Genomic DNA, 14,258 nt, shown 5'->3' with positions numbered 1-14,258 from the left:
GCAAAACTTTAAACAGAAGAAGTGATACTTTGGATCTGCAAATCTGATGCAAGGGAAAGGTAGCCCCAAACCACGAAACAAAAGGCAAAGCCAAGGTGGGGAAACCCAGGACAACCCACTGAATCCGCAGGTAAAGACAAACACCGCAAAGAAAAAAAAGGACACATGGAAATGGTGTGAGTTCCATAATAGCTCCACATACAACACAATTGAGTGCCGATTCAAGGAGTTACTGGTGGCTAAGTTGAAGGCTTCCAAATCATATGTATTTTCCAACTCTGAGTCAGAAACCAATAAGGGGAATGAATAAGGGAATAATGTTATTGATGCAGAGACTATTTCCACTGTTGCAATCATCAAGATCCACAAGGATGAGCCCGAAGATCTAGAGGAGGGGGAGCGGCTCTTCCACTCACAGACGTGGGTGAAGGGTTCTCCATTGTAGTTCATTGTCGATAGTGGGAGCCAAAAGAACCTCATTTCAGCATAGGCCATGAAGCGGTTGGGCCTACCGACCACACCACACCCACATCCGTACACCATCAGGTGGCTTCACCAAGGGTGAGATCTCTGCGTCGTCCAATAGTGTCGCCTTCCCTACAACATCAATCTCTTCAAAGATGAGGTACTATGTAATGTTTCTCCTCTTGAATTTTGTTATGTATTATTAGGCCAACCATACCTATGGAATTGGCAGGCTGTGTATGAGTCTAGGCCTCACACTATTATTATTAATTTGGGTAATAATTTGTATAGGATACTGGAGGTAGCACTGCCTACCATCACTTATTTGATCACTATGAAGAAATGTAGCAAGATCATTTCCCAAACTGGGAATTTTGTTTTCCTTAATATTCTCCCTCAAGGAAAGAAGAAGATTGTGGCCACGACCTCCAGATAAGGCTCCTTTGCATGGAAATAGTAGATTGACAAGGTTGTGGAGGGGTATAAGGACATCTTCACCTCACCCACAGCGTTACCTCTACACTATCAGGTCAAGCACTACATCGATCTGGCCTTGAGTGTGCTGCTACCCAATAGACCTATCTATTGATCCTTTGTTCTACAGAACGATGAAATCAAGAGGCAAATTCAGGAGATGTTGCAGAAATGGCACATCAGGCCAAGTTCATCACCCTTTGGGAGCTCGATTGTGTTGATACATAAGAAGGACGAGACTTGGAGACTTTGTATTGACTATCGGGTGCTAAACAAGATCACTATCTAGATAGGTATCCAATCCCATGGATTGATGACCTTCTGGACCATCTCAAGGGGGCCAAGTGTTTCAACAAGATTGAATTGAAGTCCACTTATCACCAGGTACTGATCGAACCCTCTGATGTGTTGAAGTCTTCCTTCAAATCCAAAGAGGGCCTCTTTGAATGACTAGTCATGCCTTTTAGGTTGATGAATGTCCCCACAGCCTTCATGAGGTTGATGGACACCATCTTATGACCCTTCAAAAACTCATTCATGGTGGTGTATTTGGATGACATTATGATCTTCAACCAGAGTTGGGAAGAGCAGCTCTACCATATTCGAAAGGTCCTCTAAACCATACGATAAAGAAGTTGTGTGCCAATTTGGACAAGTGCACTTTTGGTATGACCCAGGTTCAATATATGGGGTACATCATTGATGAGCAGGGTGTGCATGTGGACCCAACTAAGATACAAGTAATTCAGGATTGAACAATCCTAACCACTCTAACATAGATCCATAGCTTTCTGGGTCTTTCCAAATTCTACCGCAAGTTCATGTTGGGGTTCTCTCATATCACTTGGCCTTCGAGTCAAGTCACCAAGGGTGGACAGAAAGAAAAGTTCTTTTGGTTTGAAGCCCAACAGAAGGTGTTTGTTGAGTTGAAGCACTGCCTCTACTCTAAACCGGTGCTCACATTACCAGACTTGTAGCAACCATTTGAGATTGAGACATATGCCTCTAATTATGCTATTGGTGTAGTTCTTACTTAGTAGGGGAATCCAGTGGCATATCACAGTGAGACACTTTCAGAAACAGTCTGAAAGTATCTTACCTATGAAAAAGAGATGTATTCCATTGTGAAGTCCTACCAACAATGGAAGAATTACATTATGGGGAAGGAAACAGTTATCCACATAGGCCACTGACCCCTACAGTTCATACGAACATAGTGGAAGTTACAGAACGATCGCAATCAGAAATGGTCCACATACCTGCAACAGTGCAATTTGAACATAAGTACAATAAGGGAAACACCAACAATGTTGTAGATTGCCTTAAACAACCATCAGTCATGGAACTGACCACTGTGCTTGACTCTTGTGGAAACAAAACTGTGGGGTGGCCGCATCTTTAAAAGAGCAATTTAGAATTCGAAAACACATACCAGACGCTCCTGCAAGGAAAGAAAGTTCCAAATTTCATGTCCAGGATGGACTATTATGCCACCTAGGACACCTCTATGTTACTTCATGTGAGTGTGCCAAGTTTATTTTGGAGGCGCACTATAGTTAGGTCGCTAGACATTTCAGGGTAGAAAAAACAGTGGCAGTGCTCCAGAAGTATTCTTGTTGGTCGGACCTTCAACAGGATGTTGGTAAGTACATCAAATCCTGCATTGGCTACGCCATTACCAAACCGACGATCAAGAATCAAGTCCTATATACTCATTTTCCTACTACTAGTCACCTTGGGAATCACACTCCATGGATTACATGTCAGGCCTTCCTTCTACTAAGAATGGAAACAATTGCATTTTCGAGGTCATCGACAATTTCTCTAAGATGGCCATTTTGGCATCCTGCAAGAAGAGAATCACAACAGAAGCCACTACTAAGCTCTTCTTTGGACAAGTGTGGGTACAATTTGGGATTCCATAGTCCATTATCTCATATCAAGACAACATGTTCCTAAGTACATTTTTTTCAAGTCTCTAGTCGATGTTGGATACGAAACTCTCTAAGTCCACAACTTTCCACCCCCAAATTGATGGCCAAATAGAGGTCGTCAACATGATGATCATACACATTCTGCGCATATAAAACTCGAAGCATCCACACACATGGGATGAAATCATACCTTATGTCCAACACAACTACAACATGGCTCTCCATAGCTCAACTAGCCACAACCCCTTTCAGGTGGGAATGGGATTCCAACCACTATGTCCGATTGATGTGGCCATACTATTTGCAGTTACTCAGGTAGATTATATTCATGTCTATTTCGAAGTTGACAGGGTTAACAACTTGATAGAGAACATTCAACACATCCGCTAGCAGGTCCATGACATATTGGACAAATCCAATGCTAATTACAAGTAGCGACATGATCAGCATCAGGTGCCACACAAGTTCGAGGTGGGAAAAAAAATTGGCTACACCTGTAGAAGGAACACCTCATTGAGCCCCACCGAAAGCTTCAGCCGCTCCAATATGGGCCATACACCATCACCAGTCCACTGTTCCTAATTGGCTTGCACCCAATATTCAATGTGGACCGCCTTCAACCATACTTTCCACCATTGTTGGACATATATGACATTGAAGAACAACTCACACCAATAAAGTTAAATGCAGGTTGCATGGAACATGCCACAACTAATCAGATCATGGACACATAGACCAAGAATTGTCGCCAACATAGGATCTAGCTATACCGTGTTGTCAAAGCATGCCAACTCCTTCACCAGGGAATGTGGTTCACTAGGGAGTAGGTTCAACAAAAGTTTCCACATCTCATGGAGGCACTCAATGCAATGGGAACCATTGATTCCTAAGGGGGGAGGAATGGTCCATGTGGATATTGGTGGCCACCTTCCTATTTCACTTAGACCCCCACCATTTTTTCTTTCAATTTTTCAGTTTCCTTAATTGTAGTAGAATTTACTATTTTTGGCAGTTTTTCGGGTTCTAAACTTCTGGAGCCGTTTAAAGCCCTAAACGATGCTTTTTAGAAAACACATAAACATAGTGCACTAATCATATTTTCTCTTGAAAGTTATAATTCTCGGATAGATATTTCTAATGAGGTATCATGTGCGACAAACAGATATCGTATGCCAAAGTTACGACCCCGAGAAGTTGATGTACCAATTTACCCCAATGGGGCCCATAGTTTTGGCACTTCATCTCCTAAGGTTAGGTTTTTTGATGTTTATGGTTTTCCATTCTTTCTAAATAATAAATAGCCTTCGATCCTCATTGTAACACAGTTAAGTGGCATGTAGCCACCAGATATCTTCTTAGAGATAAGCTACCATCGTTCGAGCTAGTTTATTTCCATTTCTGTATGTAAGCATATTTTAGTTATTTGATATTAATGAAATGGAATTTTATTTCTGCTGCACCCCAATGTTCATGTGTATGTCTATATTTTTTTTCATTCCTACATAAGTACAGATCACAATACTACACCATCACTTGGGGGCTCAAGAAAACAAATTGAGAAGCAAAAAAATAGGCAACATCGGATTGAGAAGTAGATGTTGTAACAACAAATGTTGTAACAACAAGCCATTTCATCTTGCTTGTTATAGCTCAAATTTTTTATCCAAATAGGTGTTCCTACCATGAAACACTAAAAAAATGCTTATGGGATCAAGAAACAAAATTAAGAAGCACAAACATAGTTAACACGGATTGGAAAACAAAAGTTGTAACAATGGATGTTGTAACAGCGTGTATTGTAACAACAAATTCCATAACAACATGTCAATGTTAAATATGCTGAAAATGTTGTAGCAGTTGATGCTATAACACCCATTACTGTTGAAAATGTTAAAACTGCTATAAAATCTGATGCTATAACAAATGCTACTATTGAACTACTGAAACAATGACCATTAAAACAGATGTTATAACAACGGATGTTGTAACAACAAATAATATAATAATTGAGAGGGTAGAAAGCCATTTCATATTGCTTGTCAAAGCTTGAGAGTGGGAAACCAAAGAGGTGTTTCTACCACCCAACACTACACCAACACTTGGGGTGTTGTAACACTGTTTTGTTACATTGAAAAAAAAGGTTTTTATTGCACTTTGTAATATTTTGTCCACAAATATATAATGTTGCAATATATTATTTTGTTTTATTTTAATAAATAAAATGTCAAATCTCAACACACTAACTATCGTGCATTTTCTATTGGCGACAATTGAAGCTTTGGTGATCAACGACTCTTGTTCTATTGGGCGCTCCCACCCCCGAGCGCCCACCCCTCCCCTTCCTTCCTTGACATTAACTGGGGGGGCGCTTATTTTTCAAAAACAACTTTTGTAACATGACAGTAACATATGAATTTCACGACCTGTCTCACTCATTACCACTTACTGCCTACCCCGCCACACAAAAAACCATTCCCAGTTTTCGGTAAGAAGTATCTCCCACCACCATTTTATTAATTGTTTTCCATTTAATTCTAAATACCGTTTTCCATTTAATTTTAAAAATGCCCCTTATCTGAATGTTCATTCCACTACGTTCTCACTCCTTCTCATAATTCAATCACTCCTACATTTGTTTGTCCCCTCTAACCTTTCCTTAAGTCACCAGACATAGAATCAAAGTGTAGAATTATAAAAATCCCTCAGCGACAACTCAGAAATATAGCGTGTGGTACATTTTATAGGTAATTATGATCCTTACTACACATTGATGGTTCAAAATGTGTTCAGCTAAAGGAAAAGAGTCTCAGGTTCAGGTTGAAACCCTCCCAAAAATTGATGAATTGCTCTTAGTTGATAGGGAAAGCAAAATAGAAGATACAAACTCAGAGTTTGACCTATATGAATTGCAGAATTGGGATTTCCAAAGGTTTCAAGATAATAACGATGAGTTTTCTCTGTGGGAGTTCTTTTTACCCTAGTTTATGTTTCCTCAAACTCATCCTTTTTTGGAATTTGTAATATGGTGTGCTGACAGGTACTTACCCAGTGAGAAACCCATAATTGCTCAAAATCGTGAAACCTTGTTTTCTGTGACTTATGAGTCCATTTTAAAAGCACTGTGCATATCGTTTCCCAAATGTTTGCACCCGTTCTCTAGTGAAATTCTCTTGGAAATATATCAAAAGTTAAATTTTGAAAAACAAGTGGCTATTTTTGAATTATTCATACCTAAGACAAATCATATCCATTTTATGTTGTATCTTGGAGTGTTAGAGTGATGAGAAAGTGGATGAATTATTTCTAGTTTTTCTGTCAACTTTTTGTCCAGATAAGAAACCAAAAACCTTATTGAATTTCAACCAGTTTTTATCTGAGGCCATTTATGACTGGTTTCTTAAATTTGGAGTTAATTTTTTTAAAATATTAATCAGTTTTGATGTATTTTTTTTGTATTATCAGTCAGACAGATTCTTGATACAATTGAAAAAGCAATATATTCAAGGGAATCAACGGTTTGTGTTTCATTAGACATCCTTAGTTAGAAGGAATTCTAAGGAATTTTCCTTGACTCATTTTCTGAACAATTTTCTTCACATATGCTATAGTTTATTGATCAGTGATAGTCCTCCCAAAATTTCACCTAAAATCAAAAGGATTATGTAGCTTAGTGAGCAAGCAAGGCTTCTTGACTCGTATTTGTACCAACATTTTACATAAATTAGATTGTATGGGTGTGAACTTCCACCATATTAGTTGCCATCTTTTTTGGCCTATGTGTATTTTTTCTCTTGAATTCATCATGCAAAGCCTTAATGTAGATCAAGTGCATTTTTAACCTAGAAGGAGACAAACCTTGTTTAAACTGAACGCACAGGTAGGGCCATTTATAGTTAATTAGAGGCCAGTAGAAAATGGGGTGGAACAAGACACAAATGAAGTAAAAATTTGGGTTTACTTGTCCATATGACCCCATTGGGAGAATTTTAACCATCAAAGTTCAAAATAAATTCCCACCTTATTTTCATGTGTCCAAGCCTAATATAAAGAAGATTGCTAATAAGGACACCTAGGAGGAAAACACTCTGCAGGAAGTGACAAAAGAACAAACCATGGAGTAGTCAGTAGGACAAAAAAAATTGGTACACTTCCAATGAAAGAAAAAGAACTTAAGAGGACATATCAAAGCTTATCAGAGTAAAAAATGGAACAATTCAGATTATGCAAGAGAAAGAAGACAAACAATATGGAGGGAGCAGTATCAAAAACTGTCTCATCTGACATTTCTTCACCAACTATTATTGTTGTTTAAGGTGAACTTGTTTTCATAATGCAAGAATTGGAGCCAAGGATAGAATAATCTTCTCCTTCTTCATCTTCTAACCAAAACATATTTTATGAGTTTTAGGAAATGAAGAAAAGGAATGAGGGTTTGTAGGCAGTAACATATACTGAGTTTTGGAAGCAAATGTCTTCCACAAAAAATAGGTTTCTTTCAGCCCTTGATACTGAAAAAGGTGAATTTAAGTTAAAATTTATTGAACCTAAAGTTTTTTCTCCTAGAGTTGCTAGAGATTATAAGACTTATGTTTTATCTTTCAATACTAATCAAATCCATCCTATAGATTAGATTGATCCGCATAGATAAATTGATGAGATGATATATTCCTCTCTCACTAGTTCTACCTCAAATGTATCAAAATTGTAGAATTCTTTGAATAATACTATTGTAGAACTTAAAATGGAAAATACTTCTTCTCTGGTGGAGGATGTTATGATCAAATCACTTGACGACCTTGTAATTAAATTAGGCTTGGATCCAAAAAATGTGGATGCAACTCAAGATGTTGTTAAGAAGAAAAATGAAGATATTCAAGCACTTAGAAGACAACTGAAGTTGCCCACAACAGAGCATCCCAAATACAAGATATTGGGGAATTAGAGAATGAGAAGGAAATTTTATTATCCTATATAATATAACAGAACCTACAGATTTAGAAAATGTAAGAAAGGATGGAAGAGATGTTAAAAGAGAAGGCCCAAACTGAAAGTGTAGTAATTCTAGAAACAAAAATAAGTTCCAAAGAAGATATTACTACAAAAATTATATCACACGCATTATCTTCTCTTAAACTAAAGGATGTTGGGATTGGTAGATTGAAAGAAAAATTGGACAGTGCTGAGATGAACAAAAATAAATCAGACAATGCCCTAGTTGAGGAAATAAAGAAAAATGCAAATTTACAAAAGAAATTAGAACATTATTTGAGTAGTTCTAACAATATTCAATATTTATCACAGGCCAAAGAACAAATGTTTATCACATGATAAAAATTTGTCACATGTGTTTGATATTTGATAGTCTATGGAGATTATTGTAGAACATGAAGAGTTGATTGAAAGATCCAAAGAATCTATTAATGACATCAAAATACAATTGGGAAATAAACCTTGACAAGCAAGTCAGATAATAAAATCTCTAAACACAAGGTCTAGAGAAGAACTTGAAGAAATAGGAATTCTAAACAAAAAAAATCAGTTATTCAAGCTAGAAAAGCTCTCATGAAGAAAAATCGGATGCTGAAGACAAGGAAAAGTGTGAAAATGTTCAAGTGCAAATCAATAAATTCTACAAAAAAATTATATTCTGCAAGAGAGAGGTCTTCCATCTTTTATGAATTAATATGGCCCGATGGTAACGAAAGAACAATATGAAATATTGTTGAACAAAGAGGCAGGGGGTAGGACAAAGTTTGTTGGAATCAAGGGAGAGATTAGTGGGCAAAAATCTACATCAAATGTTACCTGATGACCTTTTCATTGACTAAGAAATCAAACACTTGTTCATAGTAAAACCTTTTTTTCTGAAGTATACTGATGTAGATGAATCATATAGACAAATGATGGATCTCAGTTGTCCAATATATGAAGAATGGGAGCAGTTGGCCAAATTTGTTCAATAAATCCAGCTTATCAATGAAGCATATTAACAACAAATCACAATTATTAAGCATTTCGAGCAACAAGAATAGAGTAGTTTTGATTACATTAAACTCGAATAGATAAATCAAGCGCGATTGTAAACATTTTTGGAGAATTTTTCTATTTTTAGTTAAAAGCAGAGTTGTGAGCATATCGATAAAGACATCCTGATTTTATCTTGAAATCACAATTTTCTTTCCTAGTCGATGTTTGTCGATTTTTATCGCTATTTTGATGGTATCTTGATTTTGTCTATGTTTCCTAATTTTTATCAATATTTTCCCATTTTTTACAATTTTGTGGTTTTTCAGACCTTTCTTGATTTGATCCCAATACCGATGTTCGCAACATGGGAGCTTAAAAGTTTTTTAAATATTATCTAAATCTTTGGATAAATAATACTTTGAATGTAAATATTTTAAGAGATATGATATTTTGTAAGGCACTCTATATATACCTTATTTTCATAGATCATTGTTCATAAATAAATATCTTTTGTGGAAATGAAATTTGTTTAGCTCAATAAAAATTCGTCGAGAGTTTGAAAGGTCATTGTGGCAACTATGAAACCATTAGCTAACTTTAGACCTACTTCTTCTCGTTTGGTTTTGAGTATCTTTAAGAGTCAATGCCATCTATATAGAAAATATGACTCATTATGAATGGAGAGATTTAGTGGAATTATAATACCTCGTATCTATCATAGGATCATTGTATTGGTTGGTATTTGACTTATTATGGATGTCTCATGAACATGTGCCCCCCTGGTATCAAGCTCAACTTACTCTTGGTTAGTGGCATGGTAGAACATCGAAATAATTATTTACTTAAAAAGGAATCCTATGATTCTTTGGTGTCTTTGCATTTAGCTTCTAAAAGAACTCTCAGTCATCTTGTCTTTCTTCCTCACTAGAGTTCAAATATTTGCGTAGTGGTGCTTGGTATTCAACTATATTGCCAACACCCTTGTCTAGGAGGAATTTGTGTAACAAAGAAGGGATTGTATACAAGAACTCTTCATGGAAGTTGGTGTAAAATTATTCTTCTATATTATCGACTAAGGTACGACCCTCCACTGCTTGTTCTTCATAGTAACCTTTAGGAATATTCTTAGCCCACTCATGTAAATTTGTCCTCCCTCGGTTGATGATCTTTAACATTAATCACTAATCAATTGTGCATTGATGCATTAGAAGTTTGGTCAATGTATTTATTTAATTCGATAGGCATCGACTCAATGAATTTCTCATGACTTTCTATGAAATTTTTTGACCTTGCCTCTACCGTTGACAATTGATTTTCATGTGTGTAGTTCTTTAGGTAGCCGTTGATTTTTCTTTTCCAACACTCTTGTATCTCTTTTAGTCTCAACATTTATGTATGAATCACTAGATCAACTCAGGTTTAGGAACTACTGCCAATGGAATTAATGTTGTAATCTAGTGAATTGTATGTATTCGTTACCAACAAATCCATACACCAAGTAGATATTAAATGAATATATACATGCAACACATATGAAAAAGAGAATAGAAGAGAACAAAAGTAATGGTAGACCAACAAAAGCCCTTTTGTATTAATCCACAATAATCACTAAGTACATTCTCTTTATATACATTCATAATTATACTAAACACTTGACGCTTACAATGGATTAACTATCTAGACTAACTTAGTCGGACGACCCAATAGGGAAATTAACCGAAATAGTGGGTTGATTCGATTGGAAGGCTAACCCAATTTACATATTGACTTATAGACTCTACTGGCTATCTTGACTTGTGGGCTTAATCGACTGAGTCAACTAGCTCCTCCAACATCCCCATTCCTCTCTTAGGTGGGTCTCCTTATGATGCTCTATAGGGGAAAGCCGAAGGGATTTGAGCGCCAATATTTATGTCAAAGCATGATGAGGGGTAGTTGATCAATTAAGGGGAGATGCTTAAGATATTGAGGCTTTGGGAAGCACATTTGAAAAATCAAGTGGAACTTATTATGGGGAGAAATAATAATAAACTAGAAGAAACAAAAGCCAAATTCAAAATGCTACATGTGAAAATTTCAAAATCAAGACTAGAACAATTCCTTGGATATGAAGAAATTATGAAAGATTTCCCCCCTATTTTATCTCTTTATTCATGTGAAATTACAAGCATGGAAGAAGGCACCTTTCAATAAGTAGAGAAAGCGAGGAGACAAAACTCAACCAATAGTTCATTAAAAGTTGGAAGTAAGAAGAATGCCCACAATGGGTATGGAAACAAAAGTAATTTAAGCATGCTATATTTTGTGAGATATATTTTTAGTAAGACAATTTGTAAGGTCTTACACAAGCCAAATAATTAACTCTAGGGATAGAACCTCAAGGACAAAAAAGATACGGAGCAATTTTGTCAAAACTTTGAAAATTTGTGAATTTTTAAATGAAATTTACTAAATATATTTTGTATTAATATATTCGACCATACAATCACAACGCACTTTTATACAAATGGTATTTGTTTGTTTTTTTAAAATGAACACATACAAGAGCCCATGGGGCTTTGGATTGACGGTGAATGGGTGCATTGTTAAGGCACTCATTGCAATAGGTCACTGGTTCAAATCCCTCGTGGGTGCTTACCTACTGAAAAATTAAACCCGGATGCGGATGAATTAAGGGTGTATTAATGGAGTCATTTAATGGTGCCTGCCAGCTGCTGGATAGCGCAATTCTCCAAGCTCAAACTTGGCTCATGATGGCTCACATAAGGCGACAGTAGGTCCGCCTGCAATTCGACTTAATTGCTCACTATGATCGAGATAAGGCTCATGCGGTTTTATTCATGGCGCACTCAGCCTTCCATTCCATTGTCTGCTCCTCGTCCTCTTGTCTTTGCCCGCTCTATACAGAAAATCTCTACAGCAGAACAATTACTGCCATCAATGTTTGGCTCCTGGTGGCTCTTGATGTTGGAATTAAGCTTTCCTTTTCCCAAGCTCAGCCCTGCTCTCTGAATCTTGCTCGGTATCTCCTCGAGCTGTCTCGTCTCCCCTCCACAGATACATGTTCTACCAAGTTTTCCCTTCGCAGCCTGGCCATGGTCTGTCATCGCATGCGAAGCCGCCATGGAGGGAGCCGTGGTGGTCGTGGGCGTTCTCAGAATGCACACTCTATTGATCAGCCTCTGCCCCCTGCTTCTCCGCCTTCATCTCAAGCAAATTCGCCTCCACCTAGCCCTTCCCACAGTCATTTCCCGCATAATGCTTTCCAGAAAACTCATTTTAGATTTCAGAGCAGCCTAAACAGGCCTATTATTACGGCCAATATTACCATTATTTTCTTTGAGGAAGAGGCTCAGCCTCAAGCTACAGCGCGCACCTCGGCTGAGAATTCTCAGGGCGGCCACAGAATTGTGAGCAGCCATGGCATCGAGCAGAATTTGGCGGATGAAGGTGAGGTAAACAGGCGTGTCGAACTGCATGTCGAGGGTGATGTTCCTGGCGACGCTCAGCCACCAGGTGGCAGCTCCCATGGGGCCTCTGTCTCCATTGCCATTGCAGGTAGTTCTAGCGGCACCCGTCCAACGGCAGATCCTCCAGGTGGCAGCGGGGCGGGTGATGAGGCAAAGGATGGAGAAATCTGGTATGGTAATGCATGCCCTGTTGTTGAGGAGCAACCGGACCAGGACGTGGTCATGTGATGCCACCTGAACCCCTTCGGGTCCTCCTAGAATTTTTTGGATTACTTTGTCAAGTTCATATGGTATTGGTTCTGTGGTTCTGGTTTTGTCTTTGTGGCTTGGTAGTCTGGTTCTTTGTCTTTGTGGTTTGGTAGTCTGAGGTTCTCCTGCTGAAATGGATAGCATCTCTATCTTTTGTTGTTGGTCTCGACAGCTTCATAGGGGGTTATCCCATATCCTCTTTTTGGCAATATCGTTGTATTCAAGTTCCTATGTATGGTTTTTTGCTTGCTGTAACTGGTCTTCCCAATTATGGGACAGTTTTGATGAGCTGAAGGCACACAGATGCTCTCATCTAAGGTTCTGACCTCCTTGTAATAGTATTTTCATTTTCCTTTAATAGAATTAGTCTTTACCGAGAAAAAAAACCCAAAAAAAAATAAATAAATAAAATTAACACACACCCAAAAGGAAAACCAAACGTTTAAAATAAAAACCCAAAACCACATGCTAGAGGATAACTCTTAATTGAACTAACCACTGATAGTCACGAAGCTTCTTTCAAACTCGGGTTAATATTATTACAAACTTAAAATAAAAATAAAAACAAAACAGTAAATATAACTTTTGCACTATAGTGATCTTCGTTAAAAGTCATGTCTGTCCGATTTGTTATAATCGAAATTTTACCTACAGTTGGCAATATTCTGCTTTTACCCACACGGTAGGTCCACCAACATCTTCCCCAAATAGAAAATTACTAAACCTCCTTTTCAAAAATCTAAAAATTTTCTGAAAAAACTTTATGGAATATCCAATTAAAGAACATTGTTGATACCTCATACAAATTACCATTTGTTTTGTTTTTAATTCTTTAATTCGCTGGATATAGTTGACGACGATACCATATAAACGCACATGTCTAAAGCAACACTCTTTCAAAAAAATGGACCAACTCTAATAGGGAAGTCAATACCTTGTTTCCAATTATCACTTACTATGATGGATATGTAATCAATATATTTTAATTTTTAATTTTGGCTAAAGAACGAATATACCATTTAATGTCACGTTTTTAGAATATTTTAGATATAAATAATTGGGCTACAACATTACATTAGTTGAGACGATGTATGCATCGATGTTTACCTACGTGAAGTTGCTATCAATTGAATTTTCTTTCACATAGGTTACATTACATTAGTTGAGACTAAGTAATTTTCTTTCACATAGATTACATTAGTTGAGACTATGTATCTCTGATGCTTTACCTACATAAAGTTGCCATCAATTCAAGGAAACCTTTTTCAAAACATTCTTGATATTTGAAAATGACCCATTGTTTTCATTCAATGAAGTTGGTAATATGTTATATTAAATTGGTGTATGATTGATTGATCTCATGTAAATGGGAAGTATTTACCAGAAGTAACTTGCTTGCTTTTATATATATATATACAAAATTACATATTTTGTTTGTAAGGTATTTATAGTGGTTATTAAAAAAAATAAATTAAGTGTTAATATTTTTTAAAATTAGTTATTATTTTTTTTATTAAGCGTTAATTAATTTAGTATTGATGTTGAATTTATATTTTGTTTCTTAACTCAGAATAAAAATATTTTTTTAAATGATATTAATATTATTAATAGCTTAAATTTCTTGTTTTATGTGTTATATTTAACATATAATTATATTTATTTGTGGTTGCACATTATTTATTAGGTGACAAGTTTGCTC

The sequence above is a fragment of the Pinus tabuliformis genome, chromosome 8, assembly GCF_031772625.1.
Source record: "Pinus tabuliformis cultivar Carrire ecotype Pingquan chromosome 8, CPIR1, whole genome shotgun sequence".
Classification (NCBI taxonomy): Eukaryota; Viridiplantae; Streptophyta; class Pinopsida; order Pinales; family Pinaceae; genus Pinus; species Pinus tabuliformis.
The sequence above is the reverse complement of the archived record's forward strand: the minus strand, read 5'-3'. Positions refer to the sequence as shown.